Source organism: Lactuca serriola, chromosome 6 (genome assembly GCF_051521515.1).
Source record: "Lactuca serriola cultivar US96UC23 chromosome 6, Lser_US96UC23_V15, whole genome shotgun sequence".
Taxonomy (NCBI): Eukaryota; Viridiplantae; Streptophyta; class Magnoliopsida; order Asterales; family Asteraceae; genus Lactuca; species Lactuca serriola.
The window spans coordinates 42,226,012-42,248,376 of NC_136413.1; the positions used below are offsets into that span (position 1 = coordinate 42,226,012).

At 36.0% G+C, this 22,365-nt stretch overlaps 1 pseudogene; it reads left to right on the forward strand.

The window, feature by feature from the left end:
- The first annotated feature begins 2,695 nt into the window (after positions 1–2,695).
- Positions 2,696–5,480, forward strand: LOC145057997 (L-type lectin-domain containing receptor kinase VIII.1 pseudogene; annotated as a pseudogene).
- The last annotated feature ends 16,885 nt before the right edge of the window (positions 5,481–22,365 follow it).

Consider the following 22,365-nt stretch of genomic DNA (forward strand, 5'->3'; position numbering starts at 1 on the left):
TACACTGATTTGACATGGGGTGTGCCACACATTTAACTGCCTTTTGACACTTTTCCCATTTGCCTTATTACGAGATTTTAGTCATTTTTTAGGGACATGGTTCATTTCAGAGCTTGAGAAGAATGAATAAAGAATACTTTTTCTATGGTTTCAATCTAAAACATTTGGAAACTTTATTTCTTGAATTCGTAAGGCGTATTTGCATTCTAATTTCCATTTATGGATTTGTTGAATTTTAGTCATGTATGGCTAAAGCCCTAGTTTTCAAATTCCATGTTTTAACGTTGGTTTATAATTCAAGCATGTGATTTGATGTTTTCTGTCAATTCTATCTAGTGAATTCGATCTGTATCATTAAAAAATTTGATTTTGGTTTTGATTCTTATTGAGCACTTGAAATAGAGTTAGATCATTCAAGTTAACTTATTTTTAAAATTCATAATTTTTTGTGAATTAGAACTAGTAACAAACATTAAGTTGATTTTCGATGAATGATTTTAATGTGAGCCTTATTCACACATTTTTACGCTCCTGAACTTATAGGGAGTATTGAATGTTGTTGAGAACATTCACACAAAACTTAATGTAATCTTTTGATTTTTAGACATTAATTAGAAGATTATGTTATTTTCAAAGAACTTGTTTTGAATTTAACAACTTGGTGAATGAGAGTGTTAGAACTTGTTAATGCTTTCAAGTACCAACTTAAACGGAGTTGAAGTCAATATCATTTTACAATTGTTTACAATACCTATATAGTCAAACATAGGATTGGAACGTTTACATTTCTAAATTCTCTTTTAGTAGTTTCTTTAATATCTTGCAAACATAACTCTCCTTTTGGCGACTAACTTGCACCTTGCGCAAATAAGCATAAACATTAGCCATGTTTTTATGAGGATCAACCATTTTCACCTTATATTACTTTTTAGTGTGATTTAGAAGTATTTTGGAGCTTATTGTATTCTTATTTATTATTTGTTGGGTTTGACATCCTAACACTTCCATACGACCATCACGATAATATGAAACTTAACATTTAATTTGATTATTTAAAAAAAATACAAAAAAATAAATAAATCTCTAACATTTTTGTTGGCAGGGCCGGTCCAAAGGTTTTCAATGCCCCGGACAAAACAGCTTAATGATGCCTTATGTTTAACAACTAATTAATATATATATATATATATATATATATATATATATATATATATATATATATATATATAATGATATGAATTACTCATAAATATATTCAAAATGCATATATTTATGAAAAAAAAATCCATAACAAGAAACATTAAGTAACAATAAGAAGAGGCTTCAATTTAGAAACAATAATTCAATTTCAAAGTTATAGCTCAATCATTTATAATCGACTCGATTCAAAAAGATAATTCTAACATTCATTTATGAAATTAAACAAATACAAATGCAATGTTTTTTGAAAACAAAACATAACTCCAACTTTAAGTTTGTTTACTAATCTTTTTGATAAAAATAATTACTAGAACTATGAATCAGATAATCAAAAAGCCATTAATAGTACAACCACACCCTTAAACATAGGAAGGGTGATATATATAAAGAGAAAAAAAAAAGATTAACTAACTTGCAAAAGGGCATATTCGTGTTTTAAGCTAAAGAGCAACTTAAGTCATTTTCCTCTTGGGTAAATTCAACTTTCAAGCCAAGGGGCAAAAAACCCAACTGTAGGTTTAAGAACTTCGGAGGCTCAAAGTTCAATTTTCAAGACAAGAAGGAAACCTTGACCATTCTCTGGTGCTCTTCACAAAAGTGTTACCGAAGAAAACTTATAACTTTAAAAAGAAACACATATATCAATCAGAAAACTTAAGCAAAGAAAGAAAGAGGCGATTTTCAGTATTGTTTGAAAGAAAATAACAAAAAAACGGAACTCGGTTTTTGCCCCTCATTATAAACGATAGAAACAGAAAACCTCAGACAATGTCCTTCGATATGAAAGAAAGAATCGGAAATAGTGTTCATGTTTTTTGCTTGAAACGAAATACTCAGTACCCGATTCCTTGATATATAGAAGATAGAATCAGAAAAACTAACTCTCAGGGACTCCTCGGTAATTCTCCCAGTCAGCCAGTCTCCTCGTCTTCTTATGCGTGCGCTTTTTTAGCCGCTATTGTCGCCTTCTTTCTAATTTCATGTTTTAGATTGTGCCATTCTTACTGGACTACTTTTGTGGGCAAAACTTTGGTCCAATTTACATATATCACTAAGAGTTGAAAAAAATGTGATCTCCTATCCTATAGTGACCTGGATAGTGACCTAGTTTGCCCTGTCTTTAGGCCGGCCTTGATTGTTGGCCAATGTACCTATAGCTATAAAAATCGTCAAAAAAGTTTGTAATGTGTTATAACTTATTCTCTACAAAAATGTTTGATGAATACTTTTTATAAGCTATAAATATTATACCATATTATATAAATCGAAAATAGATATAATAAAATATGAACTTCAATTTTTTTTTTAAAAAAAACAACATGATCCAGTCGTGAAGTTAAAGGGAAAAAAAAATTAAAAATTTATGTGGAAGAAAGTTATCTTTACATCATAACATCACCGATAAACTGACACGTGTCCCAAAATACCCACTTGTCTCCTTTGGATTCTATCTTTTCATCATCCACGCCTCCAACTATTCCTTGTTCTTTTCCATGCAAATCTTTCTATTTCTTTCTTTCTTTCTCTCTCTCTCTCTCTCTCTCTCTCTCCACAACTGTGCTGTAATCTCGTGATTGATTGATCGAGTTCATCTGTAGTCTCAAGAATTCTCCATGGAAGTTCCTCAGATCTAGCTCACAAACAATGTCTTCTTCTTCAATTTCCAGCACAAACACCCTTTTCATTCTGTTTTACTCTCTGCTTTTCTTCTGTTTTTCCGGCAATGCGGACACCGGAACCACCACATTTGACTTCCAAACACTTACTCTCACAAGCTTGAAGTTCCTCGGCGACGCTCACTTGTTCAACAACAGTGTCAGACTCACCCGAGATCTTCCCGTCCCTAACTCTGGCGCCGGCAGGGTTTTGTACAACAAGCCTGTTAGATTCCGGCGACCTGGGAGCCCTAATCCGGCGAGTTTCTCAACGTATTTTTCATTCTCGATTGTTAATTTGAATCCGGGTTCGATTGGAGGTGGTTTGGCTTTTGTAATATCGCCGAACGATGAAGATGTCGGCGACGCTGGTGCGTATTTGGGTATTCCTACCGGCGCTGTTGCTGTTGAGTTTGATACTCTAATGGACGTCGAGTTCAAAGATGTTAATGGGAATCATGTGGGTTTGGATCTTGACTCCATGGTTTCTTCCCAAGTTGCCGATTTGGACTCCATTGAAGTCAATTTACGAAGTGGCACTCAAGTCAATTCGTGGATAGATTATTCAAGTTCAACTCAGCAACTCAACATCTCTATTTCGTATTCCAACACAAAACCCAAATCACCTCTCTTATCAATCACCACCAATCTCAATCGATACGTAAATGAGTTTATGTTTGTCGGATTTTCCGGGTCAACTCAGGGAAGCACAGAAGTCCACTCGATTGAATGGTGGAGTTTCACCTCTTCTTTCGATGATCAAGATACAATTACAAAACCCAGTCCAAATCCACCACCAACGGCCACCTTCATGAACCCCACTGCTAACCCCGTTAACTCGCCGCCGCCGTCAATGCCCCCAACGACGGCAGACTCAAACACGACGTCAACCGCCGCCGTTACGACACAAAAACAGAGCAAATGTCATAACCAGTTATGTAAGCAAAATGCAGGGGCTGTAGCGGGAGTGGTTACAGCCGGAGCATTTTTCTTAGCATTATGCGCAGTCTTGCTAATTTGGGTTTACTCCAAAAAATTCAAACAAGCAAAAAAACCACAACTTTTTGCTTCTGACATCTTTAAATCCCCAAAAGAGTTCTCATACAAAGAGCTTAAATTAGCAACCAGATGCTTTGACCCGACTCGGGTAATTGGGCATGGAGCATTTGGAACCGTTTACAGAGGGATATTATCAGAAACAGGGGATGTTGTCGCTGTAAAGAGGTGTAGCCATAGTGGTGATCAAGGAAAGGCGGAGTTTTTATCGGAGTTGTCAATCATCGGAACACTCCGGCACCGGAATCTTTTAAGATTACAAGGGTGGTGTCATGAAAAAGGTGAGATAATGCTTGTTTATGACTTGATGCCAAATGGGTCGCTCGATAAAGCACTTTTCGAATCAAGATTCACATTGGGTTGGGCTCATAGAAGGAAGATTTTAATGGGTGTAGCTTCAGCTTTAGCTTATTTACATCAAGAATGCGAGAATCAAGTGATTCATAGAGATGTAAAAGCTAGTAATATAATGTTAGATGAAGCATTCAACGCTAAATTGGGTGATTTCGGATTAGCGAGGGAAATAGAGCAAAACACGTCGCCGGACCCGACGGTGGCAGCCGGGACGATGGGGTATTTAGCGCCGGAGTATTTGTTAACCGGAAGAGCAAGTGAGAAAACCGATGTTTATAGCTTCGGTGCGGTGGTGCTAGAGGTGGCGAGTGGCCGGAGACCAATTGAGAAGGAGGCAATTGGGGTGGGGACAAAAGGGCAGAAAAGTAGTTTGGTGGACTGGGCGTGGGGTTTACACCGGGAAAACCGGTTGCTGGAGGTGGCGGATCCACGGTTGTGTGCGGAGTTTGAGCCGGCGGAGATGATGAAAGTGTTGTTGGTCGGGTTGGTATGTTCCCACCCGGACCCACTGGCCCGACCCATGATGAGAAATGTGGTCCAAATGCTTGCGGGTGAGGCTGAGGTGCCCGTGGTTCCAAGGGCAAAACCGTCATTAAGCTTTAGCACTTCGGATTTGCTTTTGAATTTGCAAGATAGTGTTTCTGATTTGAATGAGATGATTACCCTTTCAATTACCTCATCAGAACACAGCTTCAATGGTGAAGTATTGGACCTGGTTTGACCCGACCCGGATGATCATTCGGATCCGGGTTCATTCAGTTTTGTCGTATTTTAACTCTCTACAGAGTGTATTAAATTTACTTGATTTGTTGATGATTTATGATGTGATGTAACGACACAATAATGATAACAACAGGCACAGAAGTATAGGGGCCAGTGGGTCATTTGTGGAAATTAGTGGGGTCAACATCATAACTTCATGCACTTCCAATTTGGAGAAAGTGTGAACGTCGCTTTCACGAAAAACTAATGAAAATATGTAGGAAGATGCTTTGTGAAGGAACCAAAAGGTCAAAAAGGGAATAACAATATGGGAGTTTGAGTAAATGTATGGTAAAGTATAGTGTGACAAAAATAGGATTTTTATTCATCATTAGCTCTTTATGTTTTGTCCACTTTGTGAATAACTTTATTTGTCTACTTTTGGTGTACACATGTGCTAATTGGTTATTCTCGAAAATTTAGGCATGGCTAATGTCATGTTTAACCATTTTACATCTTAGTTGTACATGTAGGTAACCTTTGATGTATTACTAGATTTCGTATGAGTTATCATGTAAGCAAGTTTATGATTGTGTATATGTAACCTATGTTTGATAGAGTAGAAAAACTAGTTTTTAGTTTAAAAATTAGTTTTCCTTGATAAGCTAGATGAATAATACGAAATAAGTTAAAAAATTAGTTTTTCTTGATAAGCTATATGAATAATACGAAATAAATTAAAATAGATATCTAAATATATAATTAAAATGACATAGGTATACTTTGAAAACTTGTCTAAAAAGTCTTGATGTATTTATCAATAAATTGTCTCAAATAATTTCGTTCTATATATTTTCTTCTTTCTTTTAAAGGAGTCTCTTTCTTCTCGACTCAATGGGAGACCTTACGTGATGAACAATTCTCTCTCTCTCTCTTTCTCTCTCTCTCTCTCTCTCTCTCTCTCTCTCTCAACTTCGAAATAACTTTTTAAAACGTAAGTACATTACAATAAAAAACTTAAAAATAAGATATTTTATGAAATAACTTTTCAATCTATATACTACCCTCTTTATTTTAAAAGAGTCTTTTTCTTATCGACTCAATGGGAGGCCTTACGTGGTGAACAATACCGCCTCTCTCTCTCTCTCTCTCAACTTTGAAATGACTTTTTAAAACGTAACAATAAGATTAAAAAATAAGATATTTTATAAAATAACTTTTCGTTTTTTATACTCTCTTCTTTCTTTTAAATGAGTCCTTTTCTTTTCGACTCAATGGGAGCCCTTACGTGGTGAACAATATTCTCTCTCTCTCTCTCTCTCTCTCTCTCAACTTCGAAATAACTTTTTAAAACCTAAGTACATTACAATAAGCGTAAAAAATAACTTTTCGTTCTATATACTCCCCTCTTTCTTTTAAAGGAGTCACTTTCTTCTCGACTAACTGGGAAGCCTTACGTGGTGAAGAATATTCTCTCTCATTTTATTCAGCTTTGAAATAACTTTTTAAAACGTAAGTACATTACAATAAGCTTAAAAAATAAGATATTTTAAAAAATAGTTGATGCACACCAAATACAGCTTGGTATAAATATTTTGTTCTAACTAATCATAAATGTCTTGTTTGTGTTGACGGAAACAAATGTTGTATTTAGGATACCATGTATTTTGGTGCTTTGTTTAGACAAAGCACTAAAATACATGATATTGTAAGTATAGTTGTATTACATCCACACAAACAAGAAATCTATGAGTAGTTATAACAAAATATTTCTTCTAAAAGGGTACAAGGTTATATAAATCATGGCATCCTATCAATTTATGGGCTTATGGCCTTCGAATGCGTTTTCTTTCAATTCAAAGTAGTTGTATTATAATAATTAGTATATTTTTGCTTAAGAGTAAGAGCAACTCATGTATGGTTTCATCCTCTAGATAATGAAATATATTTCCATGTAGACTATATATTATTATAAAACTAATCAGATGATAGTAGTATATTAATATGAGCACTTTTTGCATGTGCATAGACAGAGGGCTCCAAGATCACAGCTCAAAAGCATCACATGATCAATTTTTGTGGGTCAGAAATCAAAATAGATAACTCAGATTTGAAGAATTTGATATTATGGCAGATGTTAGAAAGGTGAGAGGCTGAAAAGGCCCGATTTTAAGAATTTTAAATAAATCTTCTTTATATAAACATTTGTTTATTTTTTATTAACATATGAAAAGACAGAGAACTAACAAGTGCACACAAAAATCCGGACTCAACACGTGGGAAAAAGTTATCCGTAAGACTGAATTTATGTCTTTGCTTCTAAAATACTAGATATTTGCTGGTGAAACTGTTGAATTTTATTAAAGAATGTATATAGTTCAAATATCTTACTTATTTTTATAAAATTGAATATAATCTTTCAAAATACTGTTGTCAGCTATTTATTGTATATGCATATTTTGTTTTTTTGGGGATATGTTGACAATTGGACATCCATCGCCCACGTCGTCAGTTTCATATAAATTTCAAAAATAACCTTATAGGTTTTTATTTACTAAAACAATATAAATGTTTTTAAAAAATGGTAATTTTTATTATAGAACCTACTCGTTAAATACAAGTAATCAAGATATGGGTTAAGATGCCCTAAGATAAGTCCTAATATTATTTAATCAATGGATTTTCTAAAGTGCCCTAAGCACTAATATAAAAAGTATTAATTATTAAAAATATAATCATAATTAAATATGATAAAAATTAATTATAAATAATATTTTAAAATAATTTATTTTATATTTAATTATGATAATATTACATATAGTTAATGCTCATCATATTTAATTATAGTAATATTTCTTAGAATTAATATTTCAATTAATACTTCTTATATGTGTTATTAGGAGACATGTTAGAAAATCCTTTAATCAATACATAAAACACAGAAATATAGACAAATTTTCTATAGACACATTTTCTTTTATCAGATATACGACTAATTTGAATGTCCCCAAATTAATATAACAAGTTTTGTAGTTATAAAGTTTGGATTAGATAAAATTTAGTCCTTCAGACGAAGAGATCATTAATTAAAATATTTGACTATTTTACTTTATATGTTGTTTCACTTGAGCTCAAATGGATCATAGCTTTTGTCTTGAAAAGAATTAAAGTGTGTTTGGTTCGCAAGAAAAAAAATGGAATTCGAGGGAAAAAGATTTCAATTCCCTCGAATTCATACATTTGATTGGACTTAAAGGGGGAAATGATTTCTAAATGAAACAAAGGAAAACAAGAACTAGATTCTACTAAAACTAATAGTTTGTTGATTTATTTATGGCAAGACACATCCCATAAAACAATCATACTTTAGTTTTTCTTTAACCAACAAATTGGTTTTCCTCGTCTAATCATTAGTAAATTATAACTTTGGTCCTTATAGTTTGCTCCAATATACATATTTGGTCCAACTTTAGGAAAATTGATATGGTTGGTCCCTTTGGTTTCCAAATCTTGTGCCATAGGACCTTAGCATTGTTACCATCTATTATCCACCGTTAATAAGGGTATGTGCACCCCACATTAGGGCAAAATTGTCTTTTCCTTTGGAATATGATACACCAAATATTCCATTAATAGGCACATATTAGTACTCCTAAATCCTTTTCATCTCTTTCTTTTTTCAACTTTGTTTTCAAAAGATATCACTCTAAGGGATTCGTAACGGAAGAAAATTGTGACTTTTGGTGCGGTATCCAATCAGTAACCGTGACCTTATGGACAAATATGAATCCAAAGCATCGACTTTGGTGTTGTTCTTGCTCTGGATCAAATTGCAGTTTTCTAAGGTAAATTTACCCCCAATGTGTTCCTCGATTTTCATCTTGTTTGCTTTTTCCTTTAACATCTTATGAATGTTTTAGGTGTAAGTGGGTTTATGTTGGTTTTTGGTAGGGGTAGGATGATTTATGGACAATAAATTGATCAAGTAAAGACATTGGCTTCAAGGTAATAAAGTTTAGACCCTATTAGATGTTGATAATATTGGTTATGTGATCTAAGCCCTTGGGTTGTGTTTTGGAGTCAAAGGGAAAAATACGAAATTGTTGTTCTGGATTTCTTTCATGAATTAAGGATTTTAGTTTGATGTGTTTTAAGGCAAAACTAACTAGAGAGAAGTGTGGGGCTTGTCAATACCTTTATGTGGGTATAAAGATCGTCGAAAATGGAGTTAAACGAAAAAGTTATGGATGTTTGAAGTTGAGGTGAATTTGGGTGAAAACCATTTGCACAACATGATAAGAATTTCCACAACATGACATTTACCAAGACATGGCAAAGCGTTGCCACGGAACGTCGATCATTCATGCCCAAGCCCATTTTTTAGGGTTTTCAACGTAAATAAGCATAAGGTTTAACAATTTTGGGTATTTTAGCAGCCTCCATCATATCTAAAACCTCTTAGGAGTAACCCTAGCCTCCATCTTCAAGATTTGAACTCTTACCCTATCATCTCTCCTCTTTTGGATCCTTTTTATGATATTTTGATGAAGCTTACATATCAAGAAGGTTCTTTTGGGTTGCAAGGAATGATGTTTCAAGCTTGGATCCATCAAAGACACTACATTTCTGGACTATTTTAAGTATAAAGTTCCAATCTTGCTATCTAGTTCTTTAGATCTTGTCATCTGTGGTTTTTGGCACTTTTGGTCCATTTTGTTCGTGATCTTGGAGCTGAGGGGACTCCAACATCTTTTGATAAGTTTGGAATGCTTCTTGGACCTCATGGATTAGGAAAGTTGTGATCTTTTGCCTTCCCTTATAATCATGCAAGTTATATTGGTCCTTTAGGTCATTTTGGTGTATTAAAGTTTAGATCTTGGAAGTTTTTGAAATTGTTATAGATAAAGTTGGAAACTTTATCCATCTAAACATCATGTTGATTCAGATCTAAAGGTTGGAGACTTGTACTTAATGGATTAAGTTAAGAAGGATGCATTTTTTGGTCCCTTTGAGACTTAAAGTCTACATCTTAATTGTTTGGACCTTCCAAATGGATAAAGTAAGAAACTTTATCCATTAAGGTATTGAAAAGGATTAGATCTGAGTTTTGGAGCTCTTGAAATCGAAAGAAAATGGATTAACCTTGTTTGAGCTAGTCAGACCAGTCCCCACGATGTGACCTTAGGCTGCCACTATGTGGCGACTGGGAATCAACAACTGTTTTGGCATTTTGTGCCGCCACAATGAGGAGGGTTGTTGTTGTCAATTCCGACCTTAGCTTTGACCGTTGACTTTCTGACCAGTTTGACTTTTGGTCAAACTTGGGTAAAATTGAGTTTTTGGCTAAAGGATGGTCTCGGTTTGGTTTTAGGAAGCTTGGGTTGGCTGTTCCAATGTTGAGGTAGCTTTTGGGATTCTTTTGTATAGTTCAGGTTAGTCTCTTTACTGTACTCGTGGGTCGAAGGCACCAATGCCTGCATATTGGATTATGTTGTAGGATGATAGTTGTCATTGTGACAGTTGTTGATATGTCTGTTTGTACTTGTTGTCTTCGTGACTCTTGTTGATATGACTTTATGCTTTATGTATGGGGGTGAAATAGACTCGTTCGGTTGAAAAATGTCGATTGATTTGAAATAGACTCGGGGGTAAAATAGACCCGTTCGGTTGTAAACACCGATTGAGTTGAAATAGACTCGAGGGTGAAATAGATCTGTTATGGCTTCGAGCTTATATGTATGTATGGTATGTGGTATTTTGGGGGACTCACTAAGATTTGTGTTTACGGTTTATGTTTAAATGTTTTCAGGTACTTCTGGTTTCGAAAGAAAGGCCCCGACTTGATCATACTTGCATCCCTAGAAGATTTATTCCACTTTAACTGTTTATCATTTTAATTAGATGTTTTGAGAATACTTTTATTCTGATTGTCTTTTAGGATAATGAATGAAGGGTTTTTGAATTATTTAAAATGAAATTTTTACTCGGAAAATTTTGGACGTTACAAGTTGGTATCAGTGCCTTGGTTTGAGGAATTTAGGCACACTCTCGAGTGTGTCTGAACTGAAACAGTTATAATTTTTTTAAAAGAAAATGGGTTTTCCAAAAAGTTTTTTTTAAGAAAAATGGGTGTGATGCATTCAATTAGCCAAGCTCAAGTAAGTATTTTCCAAAATACCCATACATTTGTTATGTTTATTGTTTTGGTATGAATATATGAGAATCACATGCTAGATTAGGGTTAAGGATTTGCTCAGGATTTGCATGATAAAATAATAGGGGAATAACTTTATATGCCTGTTGATTGAACTATTGGAACTACATGCTAGTATGGATTTTAGATTGTTGGATAGAATGGCCTGATTAAGTGACACACTAGTTTAGATTACTTGATGCTCGAATGTTGCTAGCTTTGTGCTATTAGAGATCTCCAATAATATCGGCTAACTATTAAGTAAATACATTAGGTTATATGTTGTGTAACGCCCATAGATTCAAGCTAGTCAATTTAAAGATAATAAGCGTTAAAAATGAATTTTTGATAGAAGAATATTTATAATAAATAATCTTAGCTAAAGTATAGTATATGTCACAAGGATTTCGTACACATAAAGAGCGCTGAAATCCGACTTATAACGAAGAAGTTATGACCCGAAGAAGTTTTGCGACAAAAACGGTACGACGTTGCGTATCGTAAAAAGTGAATTTTTGATAAGCTACTTTTTTAGCCTTAGCAATCTAAACAAAAGTCATAGTATATGTTAAACCAAGAACGTACATACAAGAACGTCCAAATCTGACTTCGTTTGAGGAAGTTATGATTTTTCTAAGATTTAGCATAGCAGTGCACATCCCGGAAATCGAATTTTAGATCGATCTATTTTTAGCCGACAAAACCTAAATGAGAGTCGAAGATCTCGTTAACAGAAGCTCAACGATATAAAGACAGTCGAAAACCAACGCCGGATGACAAAGTTATGAATTTTTACCGGACTTTAATTGTCTAAACATGTTAAAATAAATTTAAAAATAAACTAAGAAATAGTCGATGGAGTCTAAATGAAAGTTGTAGATCCCGTCGATACCTATGCGTGGATGTAAAGAACATAAAAACGGAGCTCGTATGTGAAAGTTGCAGATTTTAGAAGATAATTAGTTTTTGGAGTAACCAACGAGTGACACGCGACGCGATCTGAGCCACTGCCTCTTCCCCAGGCCTTTCCACCAGATGGTGACACGAGGCACCATAAGGCCCTGAGAAGAAGGCCCTGAGAAGAAGAGATTTCGGCTCATAAGTTCTGCCCATACAGAGCCCGGTTTCTCGCTAAACCCCCTCGTAAGTGAGTTATGCTTACCATACTTTAAGTATAACTTATGTTTAAGTTCATTATCATTATTATGAACATATAAAAAAGATTTATTAGTACTTCCAAGTCGTTATACTGATTGGTCTACTTACGAAGATGATGTCTAGGCTGTGATTTAGTGAGGTGTTTAAAGTGAGATTTCCAAACAAGATTTTTGGTTTTGGGCACATGTTAGACCTTAGGAGTCTATGGCTTTGTTGGGCCATCATAATTCTATTTTTGGGCTGACGGTATTTTATTGGACTCTCATGGTTGAAGGCCCATGAAGGGACTCGGGCCCAATTTGGAAGAGTGGGCCATATTTGGGCTTTGGGTGATCATTTTGGAATTTAGGCCTTTTGGATAGTTGGCTTGGGCCTTGGCATTGGGCCGAGTTCGGTAAAGGGTAAAAAGGTCTTTTACCCTAGTTTGGACTCTTTGTATGAGTCGATATCCAATTATTAATGGGATGTTATTTTGTGATTGATAGCGCGGGTATTTTTAGCGGGTCTACAGCCAGAGATTTATCTATGGGATTCAGCAGTCTGAGGTGAGTTTCCTCACTGTGTTTAGCGGGTCGAAGGAACCAATTTCGGCCCATGGTTTATTATGTTTGGATGATAGATATTTGCTTGACTCTTGCATGTATATGCATTGGTATGTATGCCGAGCGAGGCTCGATGTCGGGCGAGTCTTGATAACTGTATTGTATGTTTTTATCTTTGTGATTATCGCATGTATTAGTAGGATTATATGTTTAATGCTAGGCAGGGCCCGTTATGCGAGTTAGGGCAAGGCCCGTTATATTTATTGGGCGTGGCCTGTTATGCAAGTTAGGGCGAGGCCCGTTACATTCATTGGGTGGGGCCCGTTGATTGATAAATATGTATACCGGGCGGGGCCCGGTGACGGGCAAGGCCCTCTTTATGTTTGTTATGTATAGTATGGGGTATTTTGGGGAAATCACTAAGCTTTGTGCTTACGGTTTTTAGTTTATATTTCAGGTACTTCTGGTTCGAAAGGGAAGAGCCCGGGAAGATTGTAGAGCACACACCATCTTTTTCTGCATTTTAAGATTTAGTCTGATATGATATGATGTAGTGACATACTTTAGTCTTTTTGGGTTGTATGACAATGTTTTGGATTACTGTTTTGATAAAATTAAAAATGAAATTTATGGGTCTTATTTTTAGGACGTTACAGAGAACTGGAACCATGAGAGGATCAGGGGCGAGATCGACAGGTTTGTCACCGATAGTCGGGGGTTGTTGACCCGGTGCGGTCGGGTTTGGGCTCTAGTTTCTGGTGGGATTAGGCAGATAGTTGTGACATCCCCAATTTTACATCTAGAAAAGACCGATTTGTTTATGCTTTATTTTAAATCAGAAAATCAGAGTATCCTTTCTGAAAAATAGTGTTGCAGAATTTGTTCCCAGAAAACATGATAAACATTTTATCAAAGCATTTCCGAAGAAATGTATTTTATATTAAAACACCGGGATGTCATTGTCAATACAGAAACATAAGCATAAACATATCTTACATACATTTACACTAATGATTTACATCTCCGTTAATCTCTCAGTGTAATGTAGCTTCGTATCGACACTTGTGATACAAATAAACTGAGTGGGTCGGGTTGGGAAACTTGGTGAATACATAGGGATTTCAATCTCACAGTGTTATATATATTCGAACTCACAATATATAGAAATTTCACCTCATATAAGAAATTTTACCCCACCCCGTCGATCCTCACAACGACACGCTCCATACTCTCGGATCTAAAATTGAAAGCTTTATCTAATCCATACTCCCAGATCAGGTTTGTCTGATCCATGCTCACGGATCAATGACAAAGGACTTTGTCCACTCCATACTCTCGGAATGACTACGTCTAATCCATGCTCTCAGATTAATGACAAATGACTATGCCCTCTCCATACTCTCGGACTAAGGACGAATACTTATGTCTAATCCATGCTCTTGGATTAATGACAATTTTTAAAGTTCTACCCTCCATATATATCTCACACATACTCGTAAGAAGATACTACCCAACATTCCTCTTAATTAATATAGGTTTACTCTGTATCCTAAATCATGATATATCATCAGATATGCTCTTAACACATATCTTTGGCAATATCAAATATTTCACACATAAACTTATATGTAATACTTTAATTAATACTTGTATTAAAATCATGTTCATGAAAGAGACTATGCACTCACTTGTTAAAGCAATGACTCGAAATTCGGTCAGTGCTTCGCTTCTAACAATCATCTTTTTCTTCGACTAAAACTAGAATTTTCATCGCTAAGTTTTAGTCTAATATTTATTGCGACTAATTATTAGTGTAGATTCATAATTAACTCAAAGTTTACTTTCATGATCTATCAAGTAAGGAACAATCAGGTAGGATCATATCAGAGGTAGGGTCCGTTTGGTATACGAAGTATACTGTTTGGAAATCTCACTTTAAACACCTCACTAAATCACAGCCTAGACATCATCCCCATAAGTAGATCAATTAGTATAATGACTTGGAATCACTGGTAAATCTTGTTTATAGGTTCATAATAACGATAATGAACTTAAACATAAGTCATATTTAAAGTAGGGTAAGCATAACTCACTTACAAAGGAGTTTAGCGAGGAACCGGGCTCTACGCAAGCAGAACTTTTGAGCCGAAAGCTCTTCTTCTTGGGGCTTTCCGGTGCTCCGGGACTCGCTTCTAAGTTCTAACACCTAGGAGGTTCTAGGGAAAAACCTTGAGGGTTTGAGGGTGTTTGGGAGAGAAGTGTGAGAAAGATGTGAGAAAAACAAGTGATTTACACCTCTATTTATAGCCTGTTTGAAAGCCGTACGCTGGGTATACTAGATGGGTATGTTGGGCGTACTCATCCCATGTGTCACCATTTGGTGGCAAGGCGTGGGGAGGAAGCAACGGCTTAGATCACGCCATGTGTGACTCGCAAATCACTCCAAAAACTAATTATCTTCTAAAATCTGTAACTTTCGCATACGAGCTCCGTTTTTATGTTCTTTATATCCACGCGTAGGTATCGACGAGATCTACAACTTTCATTTAGACTCCGTAGGCTAATTTTGAGTTTATTTTAAAGTTGTATTTTAACAATCTTAGACAGTTAAAGTCCGTTAAAAATTCATAACTTTGTCATCCGACGTCCGTTTTCGACTGTCTTTATATCGTTCAGCTCCTATTAATGAGATCTTCAATTCTCATTTAGGTTGTGTCGGCTAAAAATCGACCGATCTATAATTTGATTTCCGGGTTGTGTACTGTTACCCTAAATCTTAGAAAAATCATAACTTCCTCAAACGAAGTCAGATTGTGACGTTCTTTTTATGTACATCTATAAAAAAATGCCCAAATCTGACTTCGTATGAGGAAGTTATGATTTTTCTAAGATTCGGCTTAACAGTGCACAACCCGAAATTCGAATTTTAGTTCGAGCAGTTTTTGGCTTACGCGACCTAAATGAGAGTTGAAGATCTCATTAATAGGAACTCAACGGTAAAAAGATAGACGAAATCAGATTCCGTATGAAGAAGTTACGAATTCTTCGCGATCATTTAACAGTCTAAACGCCTCCTACTGTTAAATTTGAGATCGGTCGAGAATTAGCCGATGGAGTCTAATGAAAGTTGTAGATCTTGATTTTACCTACGCATTGAAAAAAAGAACGTCGAAAACGGAGCTCGTATGCGAGAGTTATGATTTTTCTAAGTTTGAAGGCTGATACGCGATAGGGGTGACGTGGCACCACCAGAATTGGACACATGGAACCACCAGAAGGCTGCCACATGCCCCAACTCGGCGAGTAGGTCCTCCTACTCGGCGAGTCCATCAGGAATTCAACCTATAAATAGAGGTGTCGGGTTCCCTCATTCTTCACACCTTCCCAAACTATTCATTCTCTCTCTAGACTCTCTCTTTAGCCCCTAACCCCCCTAAAATCCTAGGTAAACCCCCTAGCACCCGAAGGAAGCCCCAAGGCTCCCGAAGCCCCAATAAGAGAGCCTTTCGGCTCGGGAACGCTGCTCCAGCAAAGCCCGATTTTTTTTAAAATCCGCTGTAAGTGAGCTACGCTTACGCAATTTTTAATATAGCTTACAAATAATTATAGTAATGTTATTAGGTCCTTAAAATAATTATTTAGGATATTATTATGAGTTATATTGAGTGTTATTTAATGCTTATATAATAATAATAATAGTCAGACTATTAATTTGTCGTGGTTATCGTTAGACTAAACCCTAGTGATATTGATACTAGGTTTTATCAAAGGAAATTGTTTTGAGAGTATCGAAGTGCTGTCCGAGTGCTGAGTCACCACCTTTCAAGTGAGTGCATGGTCCCTTTCATCTTACACATAGATATGAAGTATTTTACATAAATTACGTGCTATGTGTGCATATTATCTGAATACTTGTTGTCTATGCTGGATGAATGATTTTATACATGTTTTAAATGATTTAAACTGTATATTTATATCTACTAATATGTTGGGATAAAACATGGGTAGATGAAATAGTTGGTGTGTGATGAAATAAAATAATGAGAGATATGTGATGATAATTAGGTGAGGATAGATAGGTGATGATGAATCGGTGATGTAGGATACTACAACCTTGTCCGACAATTTGGAGATGTAGTCATCTACCAGAGTATAGATGGCGACCGCGGACTATTATAGACAACCCCATGGAAACACCAACAGGCTCATAACCTGTAGGTTATGAATTACGAGTTCAGGCGATGTTGTAACTACGTATTCATGCGATGATACCCTAACCCTTGGTGGGCACGTATTGAGGGAGTAATCCCTGAGTCAACACTGTCTAGGCGATGTAGGCGATGATCCTTAGGGAAAGTCCTTAGGAACAAACATAAAATGAGATGCGATGTAAGGATATGAGAGGTAAAATATGATGTAGGAGACGACCCTTAGGATAAATCCTTAGGGAGGGTACTTAGGAATAAAGAAGATAATGGGGATGGGTAATTGGGTTAATTGTTTGACGATTGAACATAATAATTATATTATTGTGGGTTAAAAACCCTACGTACTCACCAGGTTTCCCAACCTGACCCACTCAGTTTATTTATATCACAGGTGTTGTTACGAAGTCACATTACACTGAGAGATTAAAGAGATGTAGATCACTAGTGTAAATAAATGTAAGTTCTGTTTATGCTTATGTTTTTATATTGACGATGACATCCCAAACGTTTTAAAATGAATAAAATATGTTTTTTCGAAAATGTTTTGATAACATATTTAACATGTTTTTCTGGGAACAAATTCTGCAACATTTTTATGAAAAGAAGTACTCTGATTTTTACAAAGCATAAACAAAATCGGTCTTTTCTGGCCGTGAAAATGGGGATGTCACATTTACCGAGTGAGGTCAGCTAGATCCACAACAGTTTCCATGTTTCGCAGTTGCGCATCTATGTGATGGACGATAAGGCCGTGCTCCCCTTGGATGATATTCAAGTCAATGAGTGCTTGAATTATGTTGAAAGGCCGATAGTGATAGTGGAAAGGAAGATGAAGCTTTTACGCAAGAAGGAGATAACTTTGATAAAGGTTTAGTAGCAACATCGTAAACGCTCTGAGTGGACGTTGGAGCCGGATATTGAGATGCGTGAGCATTATCCAGAGTTATTCGAGGCAACTGACTTCGAGGATGAAGTCTAGTTAAAGTGGGGGAGAATTCTAACATCCCGATGATGAGTTATTTTCAGTGATAACCTAAGTATGAAAGAATATTTCATATTTGACCCTTGGGTTTAAGGAAGGTTGCTAGAATGGCCCATTGTGGCAATATGGTAATTCTGAACTGGATTAGTACGTTGAGCGTACGTTGTGTACGATGGGCGTACCAGGGCGTGCCCTAGTACGCTGGACGTATACCTTGTTCGTGTGGCGTACATGGAGAAAGTGTAAACCTTAATTCTTAGGGTTTGGTCCATATATAAACTTCATTATCTCTCATTTCTCATTCCCTCACCAGCCTCCCTTTCTGAAAATCAAACCCAAGCAAAACCCTAAGTGAGAAGAGTGCATTTTGAGCCCATTGATGTACTTTGGTAGTGTTCTTGATGAAGAAGAATAAGGTGGTGAGAAGAGCTTGGAGCTTGGAGCTTGGAAGCATCTTGGATATTAGATTATCTTCTTGTTAGCAACCTCTAGGAGGTATAAAGTTCTCAACTTGATCACTCCATCTTGTAGATCTATCCATTTCTTAATTTAGGGCACTTTTGGTCCCAAATATGGTGATTCTTGAGCATGACATGCTCTTGACCCAATAAGTCGTCCTTTCAGACCTTATGAGGGGTATTGAGTCATAAAAATGTGGTCTTCATGCTTTGTTTTACTCCATGCATGCTATAGAAGGTCTTAAGGCATTAAGATGTTGAGATTTTATGTATTAAGAACTTAATGGGCATGCAAAGTCATAAAGTTGGAAACTTTATGACTCTTGAGGGTATTTTTGCTTTGGATGTGACTTTGGACATCAAAATTTGGAGTATTAAGCTCTTAATGGGGAAAGGGTTGAACAGGCGTGTACGTTGGGCATACCAAGTGGTATGCTGCGCGTACGTGGTCAACATCCCATAATCTGGTCAACCGTCGAGTATGCCTTGCGTACAGAAGAGTACACCCAACGTACTCAGCTGGGTGGACCTGGTCGGGTTGGCTCAATTAGGTGTTGACTTGACTTCTAAACGTTGACAAAGTTTCACCAAGGGTATGTTGGGGAAAATATTATTAATGGATAATGTTTTAACATTTAGGATTTGGGTTGAGCTGATATTTAGGAGCAGAGTATTGATCAACTTTTCGTCTGTCTGTGAGGTGATTTTTCCTCACTATACTTACAGGTCAAAGGCACCAAGGCCAGCCCATCGGATTGATATCCTATTATACATTGATTAATGATGATGGGTATGGGGTAGATCTGTATGATTATATGATAGCTGCTAACATGCGAAGACCGGTAGATCCTGCGTGATTGTCTATCTGTTGAATATGTTTGTTATATGTTATATGTCAACATATTGTGTAGGGTTGAGACTTTAATACTATGTGTGTGAGTCACAGATCGGGGGTATTCCGGTCCGATGATTGAGTGGACCCGAGGGTATCCTAGTCCAATGACTGAGTGGGCTCGTTGTATATTGGTATTCCAGTCTGAAGACTGAGTGGACCTGTTGTATATTGGCATTCCAGTCTGATGATTAATTGTGCCAGGGGTAATCTAGCCCGATGACTGTGGACCTGTGGATATTCTAGTCTAATGATTGATTGGACCCATCATGGTTGTTTGTATATGATATGTGTATTGTGTGCTGCTACTTTAGGGGAACTCACTAAGCATTGGATTACAATTTTAGTTTTGTTTCAGGTACTCTAGAGGACCGTGGTAAGGCGAATGTGTGACCGTACACATCCTGATTTTTATGTTGTTGATCGTGGGAGACTCTGTTTTTTAATAATGCTTTGAAAACAATGGTTATGAAAACATTTCTTTTAATAAATGGGTTGTTTTGAAAAGTTTAAATTCGTTATGATTTTAGAGACATTACAATTACACATTTGGTGTATGATTTGGTTTACATGAAGACGTTGTGTGCAAATTTTAATATCGTTGTTACATAAGCAAGTTTGATGGTTAATAAATGTTTTAACCATCCAATCATCCTATACTCTATAACCTAGATACTTAAAGTGACCAAGGACATTCAATTGCTTTTAAATTTCCATAAATGCCCTTTCCTTTGTCATGACTTTCTTTTGATGGCTCACCAGATTCATGAACAAATCCTTTATATTCCATCCCTTTTTAATAAGCCTTAAATCCCTATTACTTTGAATTGCTAGATAGTCAATTTATTAAGTGACTTGTTTTTTTTATTCATGAAAGTATCAATAATAAAAAAAAGCAGCTTCATGTACTTCCCCTAAGTTACACGTCTTTGGTTTCCTAAAATTCCTTAACATTTTCTGCATATTATCCTTCTAAACCCCAAATACTAAAATTTCCCAATATCAATGACCTCTATGTCACTTTTTTGCACCTCGAGAGTATTCATAAATTGCCTTTCCTAACCAACAATTTCCATACGAGAATCTACTATACAAAGGAATTTAACCATATCAACATCTATATCATCTATCAAGTCTACTTCATCTACATCAAAGTCTACCATCAGAAGAACTTCTAATACCTATATTGTTTGTGTTAATTTCATATTTTCCTTGTATGTTTAATTATTATAAGTTTATAGCTACATCTTCCTCTATTTGAGTCTAATATCCATATTTTAGGTTGATATGGTAGCCCCCCCTAAAGTTTTCATCGTATAAGACACTTTGATTCCTAAAATCAAAGAAAGGATCAAATAATTTAAGTTCATATTGATTAACCATAAGGGTATTTTCATAAAGAGTTGATGGGTTTGGAGCATAACATCAATCCTATGGTGTTCATGCAACCCTAATTGCTTGGATCTAGTTTTTCTACTTTGAACATGCAATAAACTACCAAGACTTGCAAACCCTATATCTAGCATACTAGTAATCAAATTAACATATGAATTAGGGTTTAGATCTTACCTTAATTGTTATGTAGAAATAACAATCAATTCATTGGCTTCAGAAAGCTTAGTGCCTCAAGTGTTGCACCTCTAATGGAGTCATAAACACCACTAAGCAATTTGGATGAAGAGAGAAGAGAGGGGAGCACCAAAAATCGTCCAGAAACCCTAAGGGAATCATTCACCACGTTTTTGGGGCTTAGGGGCTCCTTAAATAGGTAGGCAATTAGGGTTATCTAACAAGGAAACCCTAATTTGACTGCTTAAGCCCTAAGCAGCCCATGGACCCCTTCTGAAACATGCTTTGAATGATTTCTAACGGGCTTCCCCATAGAATTCATCCAACCTATTATTCCTAGGTGATCCATAGCCCAATTTCAATTATCTTATAATTACAATTCCAGTCCCCTAAGTTAAATTAATCTCTTTTAGCCACAAAATTAATTTTTTTATTAATTCTTGACTAATATTAATTAAACAATATGATTCCTCCTTTAATATATTATTCTCATAATATATTAATAAATCATAATTAAAACTTTCTCTCCTTAATTCATCCTACATATTGCTATGGTGAAGGCAACCCAAAAGGACCATGCTCATAATCGGGTCAAGTACATACCAAAATAGTTATGGACTTAGACACTAATCCAACAAGAGTTAGGTTATCACATGTTTGTATTAGGTCATTTTTACCATCCACCTATGGGATATATCCACTATCAGACGATGTTGCATAATTAAGAGATACATTGTAACGACCCAAATTTCCAAGGAAAATTTTCATTTTTAATTAATAAAACACATTTTCATAAACCATGAAATTCCAACATATTTGTTTTCAAAACAACATTCATTACAACTTTATTTAAATCATCAGAGTATCCCCAAACATATCAGTGAAAGAGAGATAGAGTGCACTCTGCCCCATCATGCCTTGCCCTTGCCCTTGGGCTTAGATGTACCTGAAACAAATCAACAACCTGTAAGCGAAATGCTTAGTGAGATCCCTAGAGCATACCACACATTACACATACACATATCCTGTTAGCTAATTAAAGCTACACACATATCACATAAGCCATGCATACATAAAACTTGTAAGAGTGACATTGGCTACCCCACATGGTCTTTACCTAGGACTGCCATGGGCTACCCCACATGGTCTTACATCCAATGGCATGGGCTACCCCAAATGGTCTTTACCTAGGACTGCCATGGGCTACTTCACATGGTCTTACATCCAATGTCATGGGCTACCCCACATGGTCTTTACCTAGGACTGCCATGGGCTACCCTACATGGTCTTACATCCAATGTCACGGGCTCCTTCGGGGTCTTCATGCAAAACACACAATCACATATCATATCAAATTAAATAATGACTAACACATATATTATAATCACATGATGGG